Here is a 24329-nt window from a genome sequence, read left to right on the forward strand (position 1 = left end):
CTGAAGTGTCGACATTTACAAAATATTAAAATTAAGAATCCAATTTCTTGTGTACAGTAGCATATAGAGCAGCGCCTTCTGGCGGGCCAGCCATAGCGCCATCTGGTTTCCCCCTTGAAGCTAGACAAGTTTCGTTCTTTGTAAATTTTTCGTTTGACGCTTATTTCGTGAGATATTTGGCACGGTCACGATCAATGGACCACCCTGTATGTACTACAGGCGTGACAGATTTGTAATAAACTCTTCATAAAATAAAATAGGTGCGGTAGTATATCAACAAAATGTTGGAATTGCATTATTAATTCGGAAGGAACAATGGCTGGTACGCATTCGTACCAAGGTAATTATGAACTTACTGCTACCCTCAAAATTTCGAAGTAGTGTTTCGATAGCAGCGTACTATTTTCGTTTATGGTAGACTGAAAAGTCTCAGTCTACGTCAGGTGTTTACTAATTTTAAAGAGACTTTAAGTTAAAGAGTTCGGATAGTTGCTCAAGCTCTCTCGTTGTTCTGGCAGCACCGGTTTGAGTATGTTTTAGCTTATCCGAGTACTTAAAAATGCAGTAATGATTCATTTCTCCCACTGAAACAGTAGTTATACAAGTAGCTCAGTCCTCCTTAATAGATATCCCACAGCCCTCAGACTAAGAGTAAATTCAAACTTTTTGTCACCAGTCTTCTGACTGGCTTAATGCGGCCCGTTACGAAATCCTCTCCAGTGTTAAACCCATCTCGGAGTAGCTCTGGCACCCAACATCCTCAATTATTTGGTAGCTGTATTCCAGTTTCCTTTTTCCTCAACAGTTTTTAGCCTCTACAGCTCCCTATAGTGCCATGGAAGTTATTCCCTGATGTCTTAACAGATGTCCTGTTCCGATATATCCATATATAGAAGAATCGATATAAGCCCGTGATGTATCGAAAGAATTAACGACATGTCGACAAAGAAATATCGGCATGCTGGCCAAAAAAGTGTCGGCACCACATTGTAAATATACTTCCCGTTGTAGAGCTGTATACCGGGTGATCAAAAAGTCAGTATAAATTTGAAAATTGAATAAATGACGGAATAATGTAGATAGAGAGGTAGAAATTGACACACATGCTTGGAATGACATGGGGTTTTATTAGAACCAAAAAAATACAAAAGTTCAAAAATTGTCCAACAGATGGCGCTTCATCTGATCAGAACAGCAATAATTAGCATAACAAAGTAAGACAAGGCAGAGATGATGTTCTTTACAGGAAATGCTCAATATTTCCACCATCATTCCTCAACAATAGCTGTAGTCGAGGAATAATGTTGTGAACAGCACTGTAAAGCATGTCCGGCGTTATGGTGAGGCACTGGCGTCGAATGTTGTCTTTCAGCATCCCTACAGATATCGGTCGATCACGATACACTTGCGACTTCAGGGAACCCCAAAGCCAATAATCGCACGGACTTAGGTCTGGGGACCTGGGAGGCCAAGCATGACGAAAGTGGCGGCTGAGCACACGATCATCACCAAACGACGCGCGCAAGAGATCTTTCACGTCTCTAGCAATATGGGGTGGTTCTAATAAAACCCCATGTCATTCCAAGCATGTGTGTCAATTTTTACCTCTCTATCTACATTATTGCGTGGTTTATTAAGTTTTCAAATTTATACTGCCCTTTTTGATCACCCGGTATTTAAGTATTGATTCATTATTAAATATTCTGTACATCAACAAGCTAGCAGCCTGATAATCTCCATCAGAGGCGGTATTTAAAGCAAAACGATGAACGTTCACGTTTGGCGATAACCACTTTTGTAACAGTGGTAAATGCAGGTAAGTGGCACAATAAAAGGTGTCCGTTAGGTCCGTCGTTCGGTTTCGTCACATAGCAGATTTGTGTGGAACACTTCATGTCGACTTCCTTGTCTTTTCATTTTTGCAACCTAGCAGTTGTAGTGTCAAAATTGCGTTGTGGATTAGAAGTTGCAGTTTCTGTCGGTAGCGGCAGGCGCCAATTACGTCAACATTTCCCCGCACACGTCTCCGCGCGTTGCAAAGACCGATCTTATCATTTATACTTCTGCTCATCAGTTTCAGCAACTGGCTTGAAGATTGATGATATGAAAAAATATCTCACTAATTCCGGTAAAAATTGTTTTTTAACGCAACTGATGTGCTATTCCTTCACATTGGATATCTTGTTATTCCATTCACAGCAAAGCCCCCCAGTGCAATGGACTTCTTCTTCGTGCCATTTATACTTGCTGCACACAGTCTGCCGGCCGTGTTGACCGAGTGGTTCTAGGCGCTTCAGTCCGGAACCGCGCGACTGCTAGGGTCGCATGTTCGAATCCTGCCTCGGGCATGGATGTGTGTGATGTCCTTAGGTTGGTGAGGTTTAAGTAGTTCTAAGTTCTAGTGGACTGATGACCTCGGATGTTAAGTGCTCAGAGACATTTTTTCACACAGTCAAAGAGAAACACTGGACGTGATGTAAGCTCACAGTAATGTGACTCCCTCACACAGTGGAAGTAAAATTATATTCTTCTACAGTTTCAAAAGAAAAATTTCATATATTTATCGAAAATTAAAAAAAAGTAGAAAATAAAAACATTGGCATGGCACTCGATATCATCATTTCGATATCGGTATATCGGCGAAGAAATATCACCGATATTTAAAGATACTTATTGGAAAGAATATCGACTTACAGATACATCGATATTGTGTCAACAGCGCTACTGCAAACGTAGATTCTACAAAATTTCTTCATCAAATTAAGGTCTACGTTTGATATTAATAGACTTTTTTCGGCTATAAACGCCATCGTAGCCTGTTCAAATGGTTCAAATGGCTCTAAGCATTATGGAACGTATCACCTGAGGTCATCGGTCCCCTAGACTTAGTACTACTTAAACCTAATTAACCTAAGGACATCATACACACCCATGCCCGAGGCAGGATTCGAACCTGCGACCGTAGCAGCAGCGCGGTTCCGGAGTGAAGCGCCTAGAGCCACTCGGTCACAGTGGCCGGCTCGTAGCCTCTGGTAGTCTGCTTTTTATATCCTTTTTGCTCCGTCCGTCATGAGCTGTTTCCAAGGTAGCAAAATTCCATAACTTGAGCTACTTAGTGATCAAAAATTCTGACGCTACGTTTCCGACTATTCTCGTTTCTGCTGCTTCTCATTACTCCACATTCTGCACTCATTAGAATGTTCATTCCACTCAACAGATCCTATAATTCTTCCAAACTTTCCCTGAGCATACATGTCATCAGCGAATCTTATCATCGATACCTTTTCCTGCTGAATTTTGATTCCATTCTTGAAACTTCCTTATAACTCCGCCATTTATAGATTGAAGAGCAGGGGCTAACGGCTGAATCCCCTGCCTTACTCTTTTTTTTTTATCCGAACACTTCATTATTGGTCTTCAAATCTTTTTGTCTGCTCTCTGTTCTTATACATATTATGTATTACCTGTCGTTCTCCACAGCTTACTCCTATTTATGTCACAATTCTCATAATTTCGAACACCTTGCACCACTTTTTATTGTCACACGCTTTTTGCAGGTTCACGTATCTTATGAAGGTGTCTTGATTTTCTTCAGTCTTGCTTCCATTATGTAGAGCAACGACAGGACTGCCTCTCTGGAGCCTTTACCTTTCCTAAAGCTCATCCAGATTAGTGCCTCTTAAACCAGCGCCGTAGGAGTTGACAGGAGCTATCGACTGGAGAAGAGGCTGGGAGAGGGCGGGAGGCGTGGCGTATTTGAGCGCTCGTTGCTTTTGACGGCCAGCTGAGCTCCGGCGCTGTCTGTCGCACGGTTGCCTGACACGGCCGTCTCAGGACGAGACAAGACAGCCGCGAGGCGCCCAAGACAGCAAACGGTTTTGTCCGCCGAGGGAAACGCTTCGCTGCGTTCTCCAGCCCGCGGGACGAATGGACGGTTAGCGAAATGCCCCGTCATCCGCACTGTACGGCCCTATTCAGCTGACAGTCTCCACAGCTGTGCAGCTGCGGGAAATTGTCTTTGGGTAGCGTCTGGATTTCTCCGAAGCTTCAGCGTGGAAGTTTAGCAATGTTCACGAACGGAAGATACGCGCGCTTTATATCGTCTCTCTGGAACCAGACACCGAGGTTTTTAAAGGATAACACTACTGCAAAATTTTCAAAAATAATAAATTTTATTGGCTTAAAAATATACGCCGAATCTTCTAAAATATCAAACAAAAAATCTAATCCCTGAAAAAAAAAGAAAGTTCAGTGGGATCCTGAGCTCCCCCTCCAGCAATTCGGATGACCCTATATGGTCTATCTGAGACAACTCGATGCCAGTTGTAGTGTCTGGGTATAGTTAGAAACATTTCAAATAATAATACATTAGCTTGGCGTCAGCAAGCGTTAGTACATGTACGGAAAAGAAAAAAAAAAACAATTATCCCCCTTCAGATATTGATTCCTGTGTGCAGTATTGGCTTTAGATAGTTTGTAATCTTACAGTACATGATCTTATAGTGTATAGTTTTGTCTTTCAAGTAAGAATGAGTGATAAGAAACTGTGTTCGGGCATAAAAGGTGCCACGCGGTGTAGCCGCGAGGTCTTGGGCGTCTTGTCACGGTTCGCGCGGCTCGCGCTGTCGAAGGTTCGAGTCCTCCCTCGGGCATGGGTGTGCGTGTTGTCCTTAGCGGAAGTTAGTTTAAGTTACATTAAGTAATGTGTGAGCTTAGGGACCGATAACCTCAGAAGTTTGGTCCCATAAGACCTTACCACACATTTCCAAAATTTGCATAAAAGGTACGAAAACATCGTATCAAACGTGGCGTCGAAGTAGTATGCCATCAAAGCGTCCCAGGAATAGATATTACGCTGAGAGCAATTCTTTAGGAGCAGGATTTTTATGTGATCAGGATTTTTATGTGAATTACGGATTATAAGTTTTCTTGTCGTTTTTTCTGTTATTTCTCAATATATGAAATGTAAAACTAGCAATGCAGACATCACGTTGCAAGGACGAAGTCCTCGAGGCTTTTGCTTTACAATTATTATTGCGTATCCAAGCTCCCCAGAAGTTGTTGTACCAAGTAGTCTTCGGAACGCAAATGAAATTAATAATCGAGTCGTTCTGGCAATGCGCCTGCTTGGAATAGGACTAAACGGAACTGTAAAATTTTGTGCATTAATGGAGTTGCCACGACCGATATTTCAATCGTTCTATGATAAATTAGTAGATATGACTTTGGTCGCAATGGCAACAGTACAGTAGGCTAGTCCTAGGAGAGCAGATTAAGGATAAGAGTTTTCTAAAAGTAGAATTTTTTCATTTGTTCATGTCTGCAACACATTTCAAATTTTCGAAAGCGTTTTTCTGGATAAATGATTTTTCGAAACGGCGCGCAGCAATTTGCAATCATTTTATTTGAAAATTTATCCACAACTTTGAAATAAGATTTCAAAGTGAACCACGTAGAGGATCTTCGATTATTAACAAATGACTGTTCTTTTCTTTGGTGAAAAATGAACGAATTCATCGATAGACTCACTACTACACAAAAACCGATATTTCTAAAATCCCCTACGTGGTTTCCTACTCCTACCTACACTCATAGATTTTTTTTCTTCCGTCGAGATTAAAATTGGCAACAGCTATAGTGCGTGCCATATGGACTATCAGACCAATTGTGTGATTGGATTGAGGAGTTCCTAGATAACAGGACGCAGCATGTTATTCTCAATGGAGAGAAGTCTTCCGAAGTAAGAGTAATTTCAGGTGTGCCGCAGGGGAGTGTCATAGGACCGTTGCTATTCACAATATACATAAATGACCTGGTGGATGACATCGGAAGTTCACTGAGGCTTTTTGCAGATGATGCTGTGGTGTATCGAGAGGTTGTAACAATGGAAAATTGTACTGAAATGCAGGAGGATCTGCAGCGAATTGACGCATGGTGCAGGGAATGGCAACTGAATCTCAATGTAGACAAGTGTAATGTGCTGCGAATACACAGAAAGATAGATCCTTTATCATTTAGCTACAAAATAGCAGGTCAGCAACTGGAAGCAGTTAATACCATAAATTGTCTGGGAGTACGCATTAGGAGTGATTTAAAATGGAATGATCATATAATGTTGATTGTCGGTAAAGCAGATGCCAGACTGAGATTCATTGGAAGAATCCTAAGGAAATGCAATCCGAAAACAAAGGAAGTAGGTTACAGTACGCTTGTTCGCCCACTGCTTGAATACTGCTCAGCAGTGTGGGATCCGTACCAGATAGGGTTGATACAAGACATAGAGAAGATCCAACGGAGAGCAGCGCGCTTCGTTACAGGATCATTTAGTAATCGCGAAAGCGTTACGGAGATGATAGATAAACTCCAGTGGAAGACTCTGCAGGAGAGACGCTCAGTAGCTCGGTACGGGCTTTTGTCAAAGTTTCGAGAACATACCTTCACCGAAGAGTCAAGCAGTATATTGCTCCCTCCTACGTATATCTCGCGAAGAGACCATGAGGATAAAATCAGAGAGATTAGAGCCCACACAGAGGCATACCGACAATCCTTCTTTCCACGAACAATACGAGACTGGAATAGAAGGGAGAACCGATAGAGGTACTGAAGGTACCCTCCGCCACACACCGTCAGGTGGCTTGCGGAGTATGGATGTAGATGTAGATGTAGATGTAGATGCCACAAATCACTTCCAATTGATCGTGCCTCGGGAGATATTGTAATATTTTCCGACAAAATTTTTTGTGATATGCTTAAATGTATGCTCAATAACTATAACAAAAGTTATTTCTCTATCACATTTCCTCCAGCCCAAAATAACCGTCAAGAACACGGATTTTAATTTTGGCCGTTCCAGTGGTGTTACCCCTTAAGGCATTGTTCCATACAGTTACGCGAATACAGTATGTAAACTAACATTTTCTACACTTTTGGCCAGTATTACCGTCGAATAGCCGAGTTATTTAACGTGCCACTTCGGAGATTCGGGCCTTTCCTAGATGTTCTCTCACCACGCGGACCATAGGAAACCTAACTCGTGACTGGCTTGAAAGCATGCAGACGTTTTGAGTAGATCTGTCTGTACATTGTTCGAGAACAATGTAAGAGGGAAGTTATGCTGTCTGCCGTAATGGAATTCCTTCCTTCTGGGGCAAAACTGGATGTTCACATCCTTCTGTGATTCATGGAAGAATCCAGCACATCTGAGCCATTAGATAGTTATATGACAGAGAGGCGATGAAGGAAGTGAAATACAAAACCAAAGATTATTTCATGTTAATGACTAGCTCAGTAAGTTTGTTATCGTCGGTGATGATGAATAAGTAAGCTACTGTAAGCGCAATGACATTATCTGCCCTCAGTGTCTGCCTGCATAGCTCTCACCGGGCGAGGTGGCGCAATGGTTAGTTGACTGGACTCGCATTCGGTAGGACGTCGGTTCAAACCCGCGTCCGGCCATCCTGATTTAGGTCTTTCCGTGATTTCCCTAAATCGCTTTAGGGAACTGTCGGGATGGTTCCTTTGACAGGGCACGGCCAACTTCCTTCTCCATCCCTAATCCGATGAGACCGATGACCTCGCTGTTTGGTCTCCTCCCCCAAATCAACCAACCAACCTGCACAATTCGTGATGTGCTCCCCGCTATCCCCCATTGTAGGCATAGGTCGGAGTGTGCGTCAATGCATGTTGCTGTTGAAGTAGTTTACAAGCAAGGATTAAACACATTGAATATTGTATAAGCATTGTATACATTACTTTCAATCCCACCACTTAGTACATATCAACCAATAAAAACGTTTTTACAAATCTGATGAAGTTTAAAAGTCAGAGAGTCTCCTAAATCGCGTGATACTCTTCAAATCAGTAAGTATCTTGGTTTACACATTTTCTTTCCTCCTCATTGTTCAAGCTGTCTCCACATCATATTTTCTCGAAATAGTTTCATGAGATTAGTAATAACAAATTCAAACGTCATTCATGATGCGAAAATGAAGTTTGTTGCAAGTCACGAAGTGCTCTCGTTCTCGAATTACCGGGATGAATAAAATCTGGATATCCCCGCGTCGTGGCCTACATTCATTTTTCACCCCCATCCCTTTGATGATAGGTCGTTCTTACGCCAAAGTGACTCTTTTCATACGGTGAGCGATATGTGTACCAGGTTTCTTTGAAATTGGTCCCAAGTGAAAATTAGAAGGCTGTAATGATAGTTTCAAAATTAAGGATATAAGTGCAGATATTTTTATTGGTGACTGACTAAAGTTTATTGAACAACATCACATCAGCATTTACTTCGTCTGCAGACTAATAATTCTAGCTTTAGCAGTAGTTTGTTTTAAGTTGGTTAGTACCCCGAAGTACATGTGGAAAGATGAAATCGTTAACCCTTTGAATAACAATTTTATTCCAATAAAAGTACCATACAGCTATTTTAAGTAATGTCGTATCCATAAGTAACAAAATGAAAATAATATTTCTCGCCGTTTCCAAGAAGGTTCAGAGGGGAGGGGGGGGGGGGGTGGAGGATAGGACATACAGGATTGTTCACAAGTACATTCAGGATTCAGGAGACCATTGTGTGAAAACTTCAAGACATACGTGAAACAGACATACATCAGTGGATAGAGCACTTCTCCAAGTGTGTAACCCGCACACTACAGATGCTCAATATGGGTTACGTTTGTGATGTGTCAGTCGCCAATTCGTGGGTGCAAATAGTTGACATGATGTGTCCAGGAAGGCGCAAAGGCAGCCCGTTTTGTGAATCTGATATTCGTGTTACCTATCTGCAGGTGCGAACTAAATCGATGTGATTATACTGAGACGAGGACTAACAATGAAATTTGAGGACAGCACACCCTGTAGGTGCAATTATAAGAAATCTGCTAACCATTAGTAGGCTGCCCTCTACCAATGGGGCTCTGATATGTAGCAATAACATGCAATAAATTCCATCCGGTTCTCTCATAACCCACAATGGGTCACATGCGTCCTATTGGTAGTCAAAGGTTAAATGCATCCTTTCCTGCACCGAGGGAGGTGGCGCAGTGGTTAGACACTGGACTCGCATTCGGGAGGACGACGGTTCAATCCCACGTCCGGCCATTCTGATTTAGGTTTTCCGTGATTTCCCTAAATCACTCCAGGCAAATGCCGGGATGGTTCCTCTGAAAGGGCACGGCCGACTTCCTTCCCCATCCTTCCCTAATCCGATGAGACCGATGACCACGCTGTCTGGTCTCCTTCCCCAAACAACCAACCAACCAACCATCCTTTCCTGCCGCGCGGGTTAGCCGAGTGGTCTAAGACGCTACAGTTACGGACTGTGCGGCTGGTCCCGGCGGAGGTTCGAGTCCTCCCTCAGGCATGGGTGTGTGTGTTTGTCCTTAGGATAATTTAGGTTAAGTAGTGTGTAAGCTTTGGGACTGATGGCCTTAGTAGTTAAATCCCATAACATTTCACACACATTTGCACATTTTTGCATCCTTTCCTCTGGGCAGCAGGTCAGGTGTTGGAGTGTGGACACATGGGCGAAGACGTGTGAGTCTATACTGACATGCATAGTCTGATTAGTGGCGCAGTTACAAATGTGCAGAAAACGTCAGGTAGTGAATCATATGACGTGTTTGTGGGAAGGGCTTCTAGATGCAGAAAAAAACTAACACACTGGAGCGTGTAGATATTAAGGGTCCGATGATCACAACACCTGCACGTTTACCCCTGTCCCTTTGAATTTAATTGGGCAGAAATTAAATCAGGATAATACTTTAAGCGACAGTGACAATGGATTCCAGCTTTGTATTTCACCAACTATAATCCACCTTTGACTATCACGCCCCACTTCCCACTTTTGTTATTCTCATTTTATTGTTATTTCCAAATTACGAGTCTGTTTCCTAATTCCTATGTTGAAGGTGTTGTCTCGCTCCATAAAACCGTGTGACGATAGTGACATGAAATTCATAATACACTCCTGGAAATTGAAATAAGAACACTGTGAATTCATTGTCCCAGGAAGGGGAAACTTTATTGACACATTCCTGGGGTCAGATACATCACATGATCACACTGACAGAACCACAGGCACATAGACACAGGCAACAGAGCATGCACAATGTCGGCACTAGTACAGTGTATATCCACCTTTCGCAGCAACGCAGGCTGCTATTCTCCCATGGAGACGATCGTAGAGATGCTGGATGTAGTCCTGTGGAACGGCTTGCCATGCCATTTCCACCTGGCGCCTCAGTTGGACCAGCGTTCGTGCTGGACGTGCAGACCGCGTGGGACGACGCTTCATCCAGTCCCAAACATGCTCAATGGGGGACAGATCCGGAGATCTTGCTGGCCAGGGTAGTTGACTTACACCTTCTAGAGCATGTTGGGTGGCACGGGATACATGCGGACGTGCATTGTCCTGTTGGAACAGCAAGTCCCCTTGCCGGTCTAGGAATGGTAGAACGATGGGTTCGATGACGGTTTGGATGTACCGTGCACTATTCAGTGTCCCCTCGACGATCACCAGTGGTGTACGGCCCTGTGTAGGAGATCGCTCCCCACACCATGATGCCGGGTGTTGGCCCTGTGTGCCTTGGTCGTATGCAGTCCTGATTGTGGCGCTCACCTGCACGGCGCCAAACACGCATACGACCATCATTGGCACCAAGGCAGAAGCGACTCTCATCGCTGAAGACGACACGTCTCCATTCGTCCCTCCATTCACGCCTGTCGCGACACCACTGGAGGCGGGCTGCACGATGTTGGGGCGTGAGCGGAAGACGGCCTAACGGTGTGCGGGACCGTAGCCCAGCTTCATGGAGACGGTTGCGAATGGTCCTCGCCGATACCCCAGGAGCAACAGTGTCCCTAATTTGCTGGGAAGTGGCGGTGCGGTCCCCTACAGTACTGCGTAGGATCCTACGGTCTTGGCGTGCATCCGTGCGTCGCTGCGGTCCGGTCCCAGGTCGATGGGCACGTGCACCTTCCGCCGACCACTGGCGACAACATCGATGTACTGTGGAGACCTCACGCCCCACGTGTTGAGCAATTCGGCGGTACGTCCACCCGGCCTCCCGCATGCCCACTATACGCCCTCGCTCAAAGTCCGTCAACTGCACATACGGTTCACGTCCACGCTGTCGCGGCATGCTACCAGTGTTAAAGACTGCGATGGAGCTCCGTATGCCACGGCAAACTGGCTGACACTGACGGCGGCGGTGCACAAATGCTGCGCAGCTAGCGCCATTCGACGGCCAACACCGCGGTTCCTGGTATGTCCGCTGTGCCGTGCGTGTGATCATTGCTTGTACAGCCCTCTCGCAGTGTCTGGAGCAAGTATGGTGGGTCTGACACACCGGTGTCAATGTGTTCTTTTTTCCACTTCCAGGAGTGTATAATCATCAATTTATGCCCTTGGTCTCTACCATGTAATCAGCTAGAATTATTTTTGTTGAAAGCAACTTATTCCTTTAGAAACATGATTTTTTTTTATTTGATAGTCTATAATGTTCTGTTCTCTCTTGTTTCAGGTGAGAATCGTTCTCCTGTGCAAGTGATCAGAGTAAGTACTGGAACACATCCACTGAATTCGGTACTCTACCTGGAAATGCTGTGAATATCTTACTTTAATTTCCGGAGAGCATAACTGAAACAACACATCTGACTGCAGATGCGTAGTAATGCGGCAACGAATGAGAAACTGAGTACTGTCGTTTTCCTGAAAGAGACCGACCATTCCCAAAAATAAAATGTTGTAGGAGTGTAAACTCATGCCGAGCGGTTATAGGCGCTTCAGTCCGGAACCGCGCGACTGCCACGGTCGCAGGTTCGAATCCTGCCTCGGGCATGGATGTGTGTGATGTCCTTAGGTTAGTTAGGTTTAAGTAGTTCTAAGTTCTAGGGGACTGATGACCTCAGATGTTAAGTCCCATAGTGCTCAGAGCCATTACAACCATTTTTTTTTTTTTTTTGTAAACTCATGTATTCGGACGAAATGGTAACGAATGTTGTAGAAAATTTCGGCTTCACTGACAATTGCTGATAATTAATAAAGTAAAAAACGGTAATGTACCAGAATGCTGCTATAATTGTTAACTGCTAGTCGTTTAACATTAGCAATAGTTCTATTTCGGCATTATCGCCATTTTCAGGTTGTCTGCAGCCAAATAGGATTTATTATAAGTTGTAACATTATAACTAAATAACAGTTTTGTTTTACTGTGTGCTAGTACTTATTTCCGTATTGCATCGTGGCGCTGACGTTGACTTACAATCTTACTGTTCCATAGGTCGTTTCCAACTGTAGTCAAGTTTTTAAATATATTTCTTAATATCTATTAACGGCTAGGTCTTTTATCGCTTATATTTACTGTTGTGGTTTTGACATCTGCGATTGACAGCTAATCCGGCAGTGCTGTATGGTTAGAATTTGTTTATTCATTTGTCGATGTATCGTAATCATTTATCATGAGATAGAGACTTGAAATTTTAAACATAGCTGAGAACTGGATGACAGTGGAATTTTGTGGGAGTAAGAATCGCCTACTTGCACGAGGGGAGCGTTGGGTCGGAGAACGGTGTGGCGAAGAAGCGTAACGCAGAGCACAACCTGTCCAATTGGATTTCCTTCATGATGGCTGTGTTTAGCAGATTGCATCACAGCTCTTACAGTCGCGATGCGCGTAAACAACCTGCAGCAAAATGTCTGCCGACAACGCATTCGATTTATAGTTGCAAGTCTATAACGGCTGAAGCAATTTCAACCAACCTGGTCACACGTACCATTTGTAACCTGGAACAAATTTACTATGACAGTAACGTCTCATAGCATTCCCACAGTTCAGGGCGGGGTTGTACGGGGTGATATAAAAGTATAGCTCAGGGATGCCTGAAGCTATCTCAACCAAATTTAGTATATACATGACTCATTTTACTGCGTTTTTATTAACTAGCTCTCATATTTATCTATTTGCCTCTTCGGCTAAATTTTGTGGTTAATTTTAAACTAACTTCCCGATGATTTAGAGACTGGAAACTTCCGACATAGCTCAGAACGGGATGACAAAACAATATTAACTCATTTGTTTGAGTGGTATGTAGCGGTGGGTACTTAGTATACCACTGCCATTTCCTCCTCTTTCCTGTTCCACTAGTGAATGGTGCGCGGGAAGCACGATTGCTGGTAAGTCTCCTTGTTGGCTCGAATCTCTGTAATTTTTGTTTTCAGCGTCTTTCCACGAGTTGTACGTCGTAGGAAACAATATGTTGTTTGATCCAGGTAAAGATGAACTGCATGAACTTGGAATTTACCGCATGTCTCTGATGTAATCTCATCAAGATGTTTGATATCTATTGAAAAAGTACACACACACACATACAAGATACAAGATTAAAAAGCAGAAAAATAACTACTTAAATACAAAGCTCAGGATCAGTTTATGAGAATAATTTGGTTAACCGCATTTATAATGTTAATCGCCTGAAAATTAGATCACATCAAAACCGAAACGTTTCGCAACAACCAGATTTCATCTTCAGACATGTGTCATCACAACAATTAGAATATATCGACGAATTACGGTTGTTACCAGTGAAGCTGAAAGCTTGTTCTTCCAAACGTCTCAGACGGGAACAAATTTTCAAGTGATTAATACACTACTGCCCACGGGTTCCCGGGTTCGATTCCCGGCGGGGTCAGGGATTTTCTCTGCCTCGTGATGGCTGGGTGTTGTGTGCTGTCCTTAGGTTAGTTAGGTTTAAGTAGTTCTAAGTTCTAGGGGACTTATGACCACAGCAGTTGAGTCCTATAGTGCTCAGAGCCATTTTGAACACTACTGACCATTAAAATTGCTGCACTAAGGAGAAATGCAGAAGATAAACGGGTATTCATTGGTCAAATATATTATACTAGAACTGACATGTGATTACATTTTCGCGCAATTTGGGTGCATAGATCCTGAGAAATCAGTACCCAGAACAACCACCCCTGGCCGTAAAAACGGCCTTGATACGCCTGGGCATTGACTCAAACAGAGCTTGGAAGGCGTGTACAGGTACAGCTGCCCACGGAGCTTCAACACGATACCACAGTTCATCAAGAGTAGTGACTGGCGTATTGTGACGAGCCAGTTACTCGGCCACCATTGACCAGATGTTATCAATTGGTGAGAGATCTGGAGATGGTTGTTGTCTTGCAAACGTCGCCATCTGTTGACGCAGGGATCGAGAAATGGTTGCACGATCCGATACAGCCATGCGGATAAGAAGACTGTCATCTCGACTGTTAGTAATACGAGGCCGTTGGGATCCAGCTCGGCGTTCCGTATTACCCTCCTGAACCGACCGATTCCATATTCTGCTAACAGTCATCTGATCTCTACCAACGCGAGCAGCAATGTCGCGATACGATACACCGCATCGCGATAGCCTACAATCCGACCTTTATCAAAGTCGGAAACGTGACGGTACGCATTCCCCCTCCTTACACGAGGCATCACAACAACGTTTCACCAGGCAACGCCGGTCAACTGCTGTTTGTGTACGAGAAATCGGTTGGAAACTTTCCTCATGTCAGCACGTTGTAGGTGTCGCTACCGGCGCCTACCTTGTATGAATGCTCTGAAAAGCTTATCATTTGCATATCACAGCATCTTCTTCCTGTCTGTTAAATTTCGCGTCTGTAGCACATCATCTTCGTGGTGTAGCAATTTTAATGGCCAGTAGTGTATTATAAATGTTATCGAGACGAATTATTCCTATAAACTGCAAAAAATACAATTGCGGCCACGCATAAGGATTCTTGCTATAAGGCTATTGTTGCTCTAAGCTGTATGTTGTGTAAGTAAAAGAGACAAAACATTTCTAAGTGGTTTGTTGCTAATATTCCCAAAGCGTGCTTTCCTAGAACAATCAACCAATATATGGTTCCGTCCTATCTACATGTCGCGAATAGACCATGAAGGTAAAGCTAGAGAGATTCAAGCTGACACGCAGGCTTACCAACAATCGTCCTTCCCGCAAACCGTTCACAGCTGGGACATAGAAAGGTAAAAATACCAGTGGTACACAAAATACCCTCCACCACACACCACAAAGTGGCTTGGGGAGTATAGATGGTCATGATCTGACGAATACTTCCGTATCTCAACATACACACTTTAGGATCCTTAAACATGTACACAATTTTGTCCCTGAAAGTTTCGGACAACGTTTATAAAGGGGAGAACTGTGTTGATAAGAAATTAAGGAGACGGCATAGGAAGCTGAACACTCAAAGCACTATTTTGCTACTATAAATATATTTCCGTCTCTCGTTTTGTCAAAATGAGACCTTTGATGTATTTTTCCACTTGATAAGCTATAATCGCTACTTGAACCGAAGACGATGGTCCACTGCCCGTTCGAATGTCAGCGAGGTGTGAGGAATCAAACTCTGCGCCCTTAATGGTTCAAATGGCTCTGATCACTATGAGACTTAACATCTGAGGTCATCAGTCCCCTAGAACTTAGAATGCTAAAACGTAACTAACCCAAGGACATCACACACATCCATGCCCGAGGCAGGAATCGAACCTGAGACCGTAGCGGTCGCGCGGTTCCAGACTGAAGCGCCTAGAACTGCTCGGCTGCAGCTCTGCGCCCTTACTAGCAATAGATAATGCCCTAGTCTCCTACTGAAATATAATGAGAATGTGCACTAAATCACAACCGTAACTTCTAACTCTCGTTAGAAATATTTCAACAGTAAACGTTGATGAGCAGTTGACAGAGATATCCTCGCGGCTGCCCGCTTTAAAGTACAGTGCTCTTCTTGCTCTCATGAGTGAAATATAAAGTGCATTCAAAAAGATACGAATGAAATATACAATTTCAGAGACTTTACTGGTCTCATGCCGATTTGTGTATACAGAATGAAGCAGCGAATGAAAATTTGTACCAAGGCAGGGAATCGAACTCGGATCTCTTGCTTACTACGCATGTGTGTTAGCCACTAAGCCGCCTTCGCCCAGCGGTTCAACGCTGAGATGGTATTCCAACAACACTGAGAGCCTCAGCAAGTTAGTGTGTAAGAGGGAATTTAAAGAAGACTGGAGCGGCATTGAGAGTTTGGATTGAGGAAGGAGCCATGCCATGATAATCCGTGCACGACACCCGGGTCCGAGACTCGCCTTGGTACAAATTTTCACTCGCCGCTTCAGTCTCTGTAGATTAAATCAAAAAGAAACAAGCGGGACGCTTTAAAATGAAAACCCCTGAAGATATCGTAATGTCGTTGGCTACGGAAGAAGGTTTGGTCCCGTTAAAAACGCCAAGGCCCCAAACTAGTCGCTAGAGCGACGTGGATGCTCACCCACCTGACGACAAAGCGGGCACGTGCACGCATCAACCGACCACTGCGCACATACGCAGAAAACCGAGAAATGGAGGCTTTAAAATAATAGCAAAGAGGTGCGTTTTCTTACAGCGGAAGGGGGGCGGGGAACTGAAATTCATCGAAGAATGGCCCAAGTGTACGGAGAGCACTGCATGTCCGTTTGTAAATCCAAAGCTCACGCCGACCTCTGTTGGAAATGGCTGTCACCAGTCTTCAGTAATGAGGGCATCAACCTACTGGATAATGGTATCCATAATCCGGTGGGGCGTTCCTAACAGTGCATTATCGACCAGTGACATCCGCCCTTCCTTGAATCGTTGTGCCACGCCTTGACACTTTCAAGGGCTCGTTGTACACTTGTGCTATTCTTTGATGAATTTCCGTTCTATGCACCCCTTCCACTCTAGGGAAACCCACTACACCCCTTTACTCTTCTTTTGAAGCGTCCGTTTTACCGTTTTTCAGCACGACAGACCGCAGTGGACTGTCGACGCGAGCACGTGCTCACTCCGTAGTCACGTGGATGTGCACCTGTGTCCTTACAGCGGCGAGTTTCGGGCCTCAGAGCTATTATAGGGGACTACATCTTCTTCCGTAGGCAAAGGCACTGCGATTCTTTCGGTGGTTTTCATTTTACAGCCTCCAGCTTGTTCCTTTTTGAACACGCCTTACAATGCTCCGTCAATTGGAGGACAAGAGAAGGTCGCGCTGAAACAGGGTCCTCGTGACATCCTTTGTCGGTCGAGCTCGAGGTGAACGAGACAACAGACATCAGCCCACCTGATCGTGATCAGATCACGGGGCTGTCCATCTAGCTAAGTCGTGCTAGCGATGGCCTCTTAAGGGGGCATCGTGAAAGCGGCCTAGGGTGCATGCTTTCGTTCCGGAAACTCTGCCAGGGTCGGCTGTGCTGGTCAATGACGCTTAGCTGGCGGAGGTCGCAGTTTGTCAGTTAGGGCTTTAAAAGACTGCATGGACCTCTGTTCTGTAAATCACTTGGCTGTTCACTGCAGGACAACGCAAGTGGGTATGTGGAGTTCTGCTGCACAGTGAGTCATGATTCTCTAGAACGCAGTACCTTTTCTGCTTCCTCTCATTTTTTTTTCTCTTAGGTTATCATAAAAAAATTCATGTTATAGTATCCATCTTCCTGGGGTCTTACTGTATCTCTTCCCGCTTGGCACTTATGATTTTGAGCCTTTAAGGGGTGTCTCCCATTCTCCATTCTTTCTGGGTGTTCGTTCTACTCCCATCTGTGATTTAGAATTATATCATTTAGACTAAACATTTTTAATTCTTCTCCAGTATCTTGGTTGCGTAGTCTGTCTACTGCTGTGGGGACTGATGACCACAGATGTTAAGTCCCATAGTGCTCAGAACCATTTTGTCTACTGCTGCGAAATCTTCAACACTTCTCGGGAATCTCATTTCTTGTGCATAAATACGGCTTTATTGCTTTTTGATAATCATCCGGGTCTCTCTTCCATAGAGCAGAGAGGGGACTCCAACAGCTTCGCATAATTTAATTTGAATATCTTTCGTAGCTTTTTTCAACATTACTGTTTATTGTTCTACGTACCTGGCTGAATTTACTGGCCTTAATTACTGTATCTTACCTGCATCCCTATGTCGCCTTATACTCAAGGTAACTGAAGTGGTTGATTGTTCTAAAATCTTCTAAACTATTACTGTTTTGGTTCTGATGTGTTCTTTCCGCATGAAGGCCCTTGTCTTAGCCTTTTCTGTTGAGATCTCCATGTGAAATTTCGTGCATGTTTTATTCAGTAAGTAAATTCGTTTCGGAGTGTCGTTTTCTTTGTCTACTAGTATGACCGTCAATAGTATCATCGCCAGCATATACTAAGATATGTACAAGGATTCACCTGTCTAAGTATACACCTTTTTAAAACTCTGTTCCCGGATATGCATAATGTCCTGTATGTAAGTGGCTAACAAAGTTGGGGAGATACGGTAGTTAGTTGGCACTAATTATTCATTTTTTCCGTTGAGATCTAGAGTGGTAATCTTGTTCTGATATAAACTTCTTATCGAATTTATTAGACGATTTGGATATCCATAAATCGTCACAATCTTCCACATTTTCTGTTTATTGATACCGCCGAAATTTTGTTTAAAACCAATAAAAACAATGTGTATGTCTTTATTATGCACTCTGCTTTTTTTGTTTGCTGTAAAGTAAAACTATCATCATGCGTGGAGCGTACTTTGCCAAAACCCACGCAGCACTATTTCCGTTATGTTTATAAGTCGTATATTTAAAATCTCAACATATATCTTGTAGATTGAGTCCAGCAAATTTATTCTTCTGTAGTTATTATCTCCTTTTTGAAAAATTGATATCACTCTGGGAATCACTTAATCTTCGGGGATCCTCTTGCTCTGCCGGCATTCGTTTAAATGCTGTATCAGTCGTAGGTGTCCCATCATTCTTCCATATTTTGTCGACCACGGTGGTAACGATTCCTACGCAGGTTCAGCCGCGTTCATGGTGTATTACAATCATTGTTTCTTCAAACAACATTTTATGCTTTCTCGTAAAATTCTGTTCGGCATCGTGACGGAAATATAGACACTGAGTGTAACTTGCTTTGTTTAGCGCACATATAATATCCTTTCGCAGTGGACACTATTTCATCTGTTGCATTTGTGTGATTCCGTTACTTCTTCGTCAGTAAGCGGTTTTCCAGGCGAAGACAATGCTGGGTATTGTCCAAAAGCCCGGGTTTCCTTAGAGACTTAATAAGATCCCATTTCGGGTGCCACAGCCAGAAATTTATTGAAAGACGGTTCAATTTTCCATCATGGTTCTAATATAATCACTGTCATTTATACCAAGATCAATTTAATTCGGTTGTCTGCTTTATTCAAGGGCGCACTCCCATGCTCGTAAATTTACACCGCGCCTTTTGTGGGTGTGACAGCCGTTACGTATTAAATGAGAGATGTACATCTGTCTACAGACACAAAGGTTTACGGTGTAAATTTAGGAGTATAGGAGTACGCATTTGGAAACTCACAACAGCCGAAATCCGGGTATAAAGGAGAGTGATTATACAGGGTGTTCCAAAATGAATGTACGAGTTTTAAGGCTTTTTAGCACTTACTACATTTAACTTACAATTGTAAATAATTAATCCAATCAAAGAGCAACTGAAACAGTTTTTCTTATAAGAGGCAAGTTCTCCCCAAACCTTGATCAGTGTGTCTGGTGTAATTTTTGCAACACTGCTGTTTCGAATGTCGGGTGGATCAGCTGGTAACGGAAACACATACACATGATCATTTATAAAACCCCACAGGTAAAAATCGCATGGCGTCGGGTCGTGTTTGAACGTGGAGGTCATGCAAAACAAATTCTGTCATCCTGTCCCTTGCAGCCAATCCGGCCATCGGGTACAACGTCGTTCAACCAATCAAGTACTGAGTTATGCCAGTGAAGCGGCGCACCACCTTGCTGCCAAATAAACTTCAGTGGTTCAGTTCCTTTGAGTTGAGCCATAGTTCTATCACATTAAGGTAAGAAACAGCAGTAACGGCTGCTTCACCGGAAAAGAAAGGCTCGTAAACTTCCCGTCAGCATATGGCACAAAAAACATTCAATTTAGGGAAGTCTTGTTGCAACTGTACCATCTCGTAGGGATCTGCTGATCCCAAGAAGGGCACATTATATGTGTTGACATGTCCACTTTGTGAAATATCTATTCGTCACTGAAGGCGACACGATACAGAAAGTCTTCATCGTCATGCAGGAACATTTCGTTTCCTAAGTTGGCAGGTAAGCTACAGTCTGTAGGCTTAGTGCTTGTAACAAGTGCAAATGTTGGGGTGTAGTTGTAAGCATCTCCTTAGATGTTTCCATAAGGTGTCACTGGAATTGCTAATTCACGACTAGCCTTCCGAAATGATTTCATGGGGCTGCTCGTGAAAGACTCTCACTTGTTCAACGCTATCCTTAGTCACTCTTGGTCGTTCCGTACTTTCCCCTTTACACACAGGTATACAAACAAAACTGTTTGAGTTGCTCTTTCATTCGATGTTCTATTTGTAACAGTAAGTCGAATGTAATAAATTGTCCTTATATTCATTTTGAAACTCCATGTATAACAGCGAGTGTGGCAAATTAAACTACAACACGTAATACAACAAATCCGTCGCGTAATACTTTGTTGATTATATTGTGTTAAGGGTTTTGTTTTACGACTGCGAAGCGGCCTGTGCGTCCAGGCAAATGGTTCCTGTGCACGAGAATACAGAGATTCTTTCTCAGTGGGCCTACCGGCCGAACAGCGATGGTTAATAAACTTTGGTAAACTGGGGCTACCTCGCGCTCGTAAAGTGCGAATCGAACAAAGGCGGCGCCACCCGGCCGCGGACGGACACCTGTGCTCTGCGGTGCGGTGCGGGCCGCCCCGCCGACTTCTTCCCGCGGGAGATTCAATTAACCCCGGGCGCCTATTGTCTCGCTGAACTGTGGCCGCTGCACGTGACGGAATGCGGCTTCATAAAATCCCGGCATGCTAACGGGGCGGTCTTATGGCGCTCTGGCGCCGCTCTGCGCTCCACTGCGGCACACAGCTAGCTCTCCTTCCGTGGCTTCGGGATCGCGCAAAATGGCTCACTTCGCAGCATACAGATATACTAGGGCTGATCAACAAAGACAGCGCCACTCGGCGCATCCGTAGCTATAGGAAAAAAGTCAGTCTGTACCGTGGATGTTTGAAAAGGGCGGGTTTTTATGTGTAATGCCTATAGGCGGCAGCACTCTTGTATCGGTAGGAACTGGTAATGCTCGATTTTGTAGACGCTCTTTGCATGTCGCATACCAAACAATGGACCTGATCCGAAGGAAACAGTACGGCGCAATAAAATTCTTTGTTCATTTAAAACATAAAGCCACTGAAACTTACGAAAAGCTGCAACAAGCATTCGTTGAAGATGCGCTACGTCGAGCATCAGTATTTAGGGGAGGTCAAGGACTTCAAAGACGGCCCACTTATCTGTGTTAACAAATGGTTCAAATGGCTCTGAGCACTATGGGACTTAACTTCTGAGGTCATCAGTCCCCTAGAACTTAGAACTACTTAAACGTAAGGACATCACACACATCCATGCCCGAGGCAGGATTAGAACCTGCGACCGTAGCGGTCGCGCGGTTTCAGACTGTAGCACCTAGAACCGATCGGCCACTCCGGCCGCATATCTGTGTTAGCCAAAGTAGGCCTGGTGTTTCGGCTTCACTATGTTTGTATTCAACATCAACAGAGCTGCTGTGATTGTTCACGAGGATCGGCCGATAACATTACGTGAACTCAGTGAAGTGTTGAGAATTTCATATGGCATTGTCTTTACGACAGTGCGTGATCATCTCCACATCACCCGTGTTTGTGGCCGTCGGTTACAAGTTTGTTCTCCCGAACAAAGGCTGTGCGAATGGAGATCGGCCGTAAGGTACTGTGTTCAAATGGCTCTGAGCACTATGGGACTAAACATCTGAGGTCATCAGTTCCCTAGAATTTAGAACTACTTAAAAAGGACATCAGACACATCCATGCCCGAGGCAAGATTCGAACCAGCGAACGTAGCAGTCGCGCGGTTCCGGACTGAAGCGCCTAGAACCGCTTGGCCACCGCGGCCGGCAGGTACTGTGTCTCTCTGTTGATTAGCAGTAATGCTTTTTTTTTCAAACAGGTAATGAGTCATGGCTTCATCATTCAGATCCTGAAGGAAAACGAGTCAGCACAGAGTGGAAATCGCCAGGTTCTCCAACACCAAAAAACGGCGATTATTGTTCCAACCCAGGGGAAGTGATGGTGATCACATTTTTTAACTGTCATCGAACGATTTACCAGCATGCAGTTTCCCCTCATACTGCTGTTACAGCAGTATACTACACGTCAGTATTGGCTAAACTTAGGAAGCGCATTGCAACGAAACGACCAGAAGTTTCTCGGACTGGGTGGCGACTTCATCATAACAACACGCGGCCTCTCGTCGCAAGACAAGTAAGCAGTTTCTGGTTCAGATCAGCATTAAATATGTACCGCATCCGTCTCATAAACCCGATTTTGCACGCTGTGAGTTTTTTTATTATTCCCATCACAAAGGGCCAACTTCCGTGGAATTCGATTTGAGAACTCTGAAGTAGAAATAAAGTGAGACGATTCTGAAAGACCTAACAATGAATAACCTAGACCATGTGTTCGAGGGCTGGCAGAAACGTTCTAGGAAGTGGATTTAGGTAGGAGGTGATTACTTTGAAAAAGAGCAATTGAACACTGAAATGGAGTAATAAACATCTGTGAAAAAATCTGCCTCAGTCTTTGTTGATCAGTCCTCGTATCTCTATTGACTGCGCTGTTATCCGTTTACAGAGCAAGCAAGTCACAACTGCAATACTGGAAATACATTGGTGTTAATGTGCTTCATGTTTGGGTAGGTGACCCACGAACGCACTGAAGTCGTTGAGGGTTGGTTGTAAACGGCCAGGTCTGAATAATATTCGTAGGTGATAGCCCAGTTCGTTTTGCCCACGTGGCCTATACCAAACTATCTGCAGCTTCAGCATAAGCCATTCCATCCTACTTTGTACTCTCATTTGTCGATATACTGAAATATTTCAACACAATGTAAAATATTACACACAGGGAATGGGTGCTGTTATACCAATTAAGGTAAAATAATAATAGTAAAATCAACTGTTAGTTGCTGCTGACTCGTGTGAATTGTATAGCCTTGGTCCAACTTTTCCGTTCCTAACGTTTCGTCAAGAGTTGCGCTGGAAATATTCAGAGATGGTCCTAGTTCCGCTGAGTCTTGCCGACTGACAGGTTAGACGTCTGAGAGCGCCATACATACTGCAAGAAATTAGTTGTCGTCCAGTTTACACCGTGGCAGGCAGAGATAATTCTTTTCAGAGATAAGACTTTCAATTGACATCTGTCAAAGTTACAACTTATCAGCCGATGATATAAGGCCACTATTCGTATATCCTAAGTTACATTGCTTATTCTTTTCTGTTAAAATTATCCCGATGCTTATATATTTCGATGGCCTCTCTATACATCCGTGGATAATAATTCATCACTGTAGGTAAAAAAATTACAATTACAAGTTCTACTTTGAGATAAAGAGTTCGGTTCAGGAGAGGAACTCACGGCGGGGCTCATCAGAAGACTGGTGTGAATATACATATACAGGGTGTTACAAAAAGGTACGGCCAAACTTTCGGGAAACATTCCTCACACACAAATAAAGAAAAGATGTTATGTGGACATGTGTCCGGAAACGCTTAATTTCCATGTTAGAGCTCATTTTAGTTTCGTCAGTATGTACTGTACTTCCTCGATTCACCGCCATTTGGCCCAATTGAAGGAAGGTAATATTGACTTCGGTGCTTGACATGCGAAACATTGCTCTACAGTACTAGCATCAAGCACATCAGTACGTAGCATCAACAGGTTAGTGTTCATCACGAACGTGGTTTTGCAGTCAGTGCAATGTTTACAAATGCGGAGTTGGCAGATGCCCATTTGTTGTATGGATTAGAACGGGACAATAGCCGTGGCGCGGTACTTTTGTATCGAGACAGATTTCCAGAACGAAGGTGTCCCGTCAGGAAGACGTTCGAAGCAATTGATCGGTGTCTTAGGGAGCACGGAACATTCCAGCCTATGACTCGCGACTGGGGAATCCTTAGAACTACAAGGATACCTGCAATGGACGAGGCAATTCTTCGTGCAGTTGACGATAACCCTAATGTCAGCGTCAGAGAATTGGTGCTGTACAAGGTAAGTTGACCACGTTACTGTATGGAGAGTGCTACGGGAGAACCAGTTGTTTCCGTACCATGTACAGCGTGTGCAGGCACTATCAGCAACTGATTGGCCTCCACGGGTACGCTTCTGCGAATGGTTCCTCCAACAATGTGTCAATCCTCATT

General features: G+C 43.9%; 1 long non-coding RNA gene across 1 annotated transcript in view; it reads left to right on the forward strand.

Annotated features, from left to right (window-relative positions):
* Window positions 1–24329, forward strand: part of LOC126095221 (uncharacterized) — a 533916-nt gene that overhangs the window by 391646 nt on the left and 117941 nt on the right. The window contains exon 3 of the long non-coding RNA XR_007521931.1: window positions 11526–11557. This is a non-coding gene — a long non-coding RNA (uncharacterized LOC126095221). The remainder of the gene's footprint in view (window positions 1–11525; window positions 11558–24329) is intronic.

This window comes from Schistocerca cancellata, chromosome 8 (assembly GCF_023864275.1).
Source record: "Schistocerca cancellata isolate TAMUIC-IGC-003103 chromosome 8, iqSchCanc2.1, whole genome shotgun sequence".
Classification (NCBI taxonomy): Eukaryota; Metazoa; Arthropoda; class Insecta; order Orthoptera; family Acrididae; genus Schistocerca; species Schistocerca cancellata.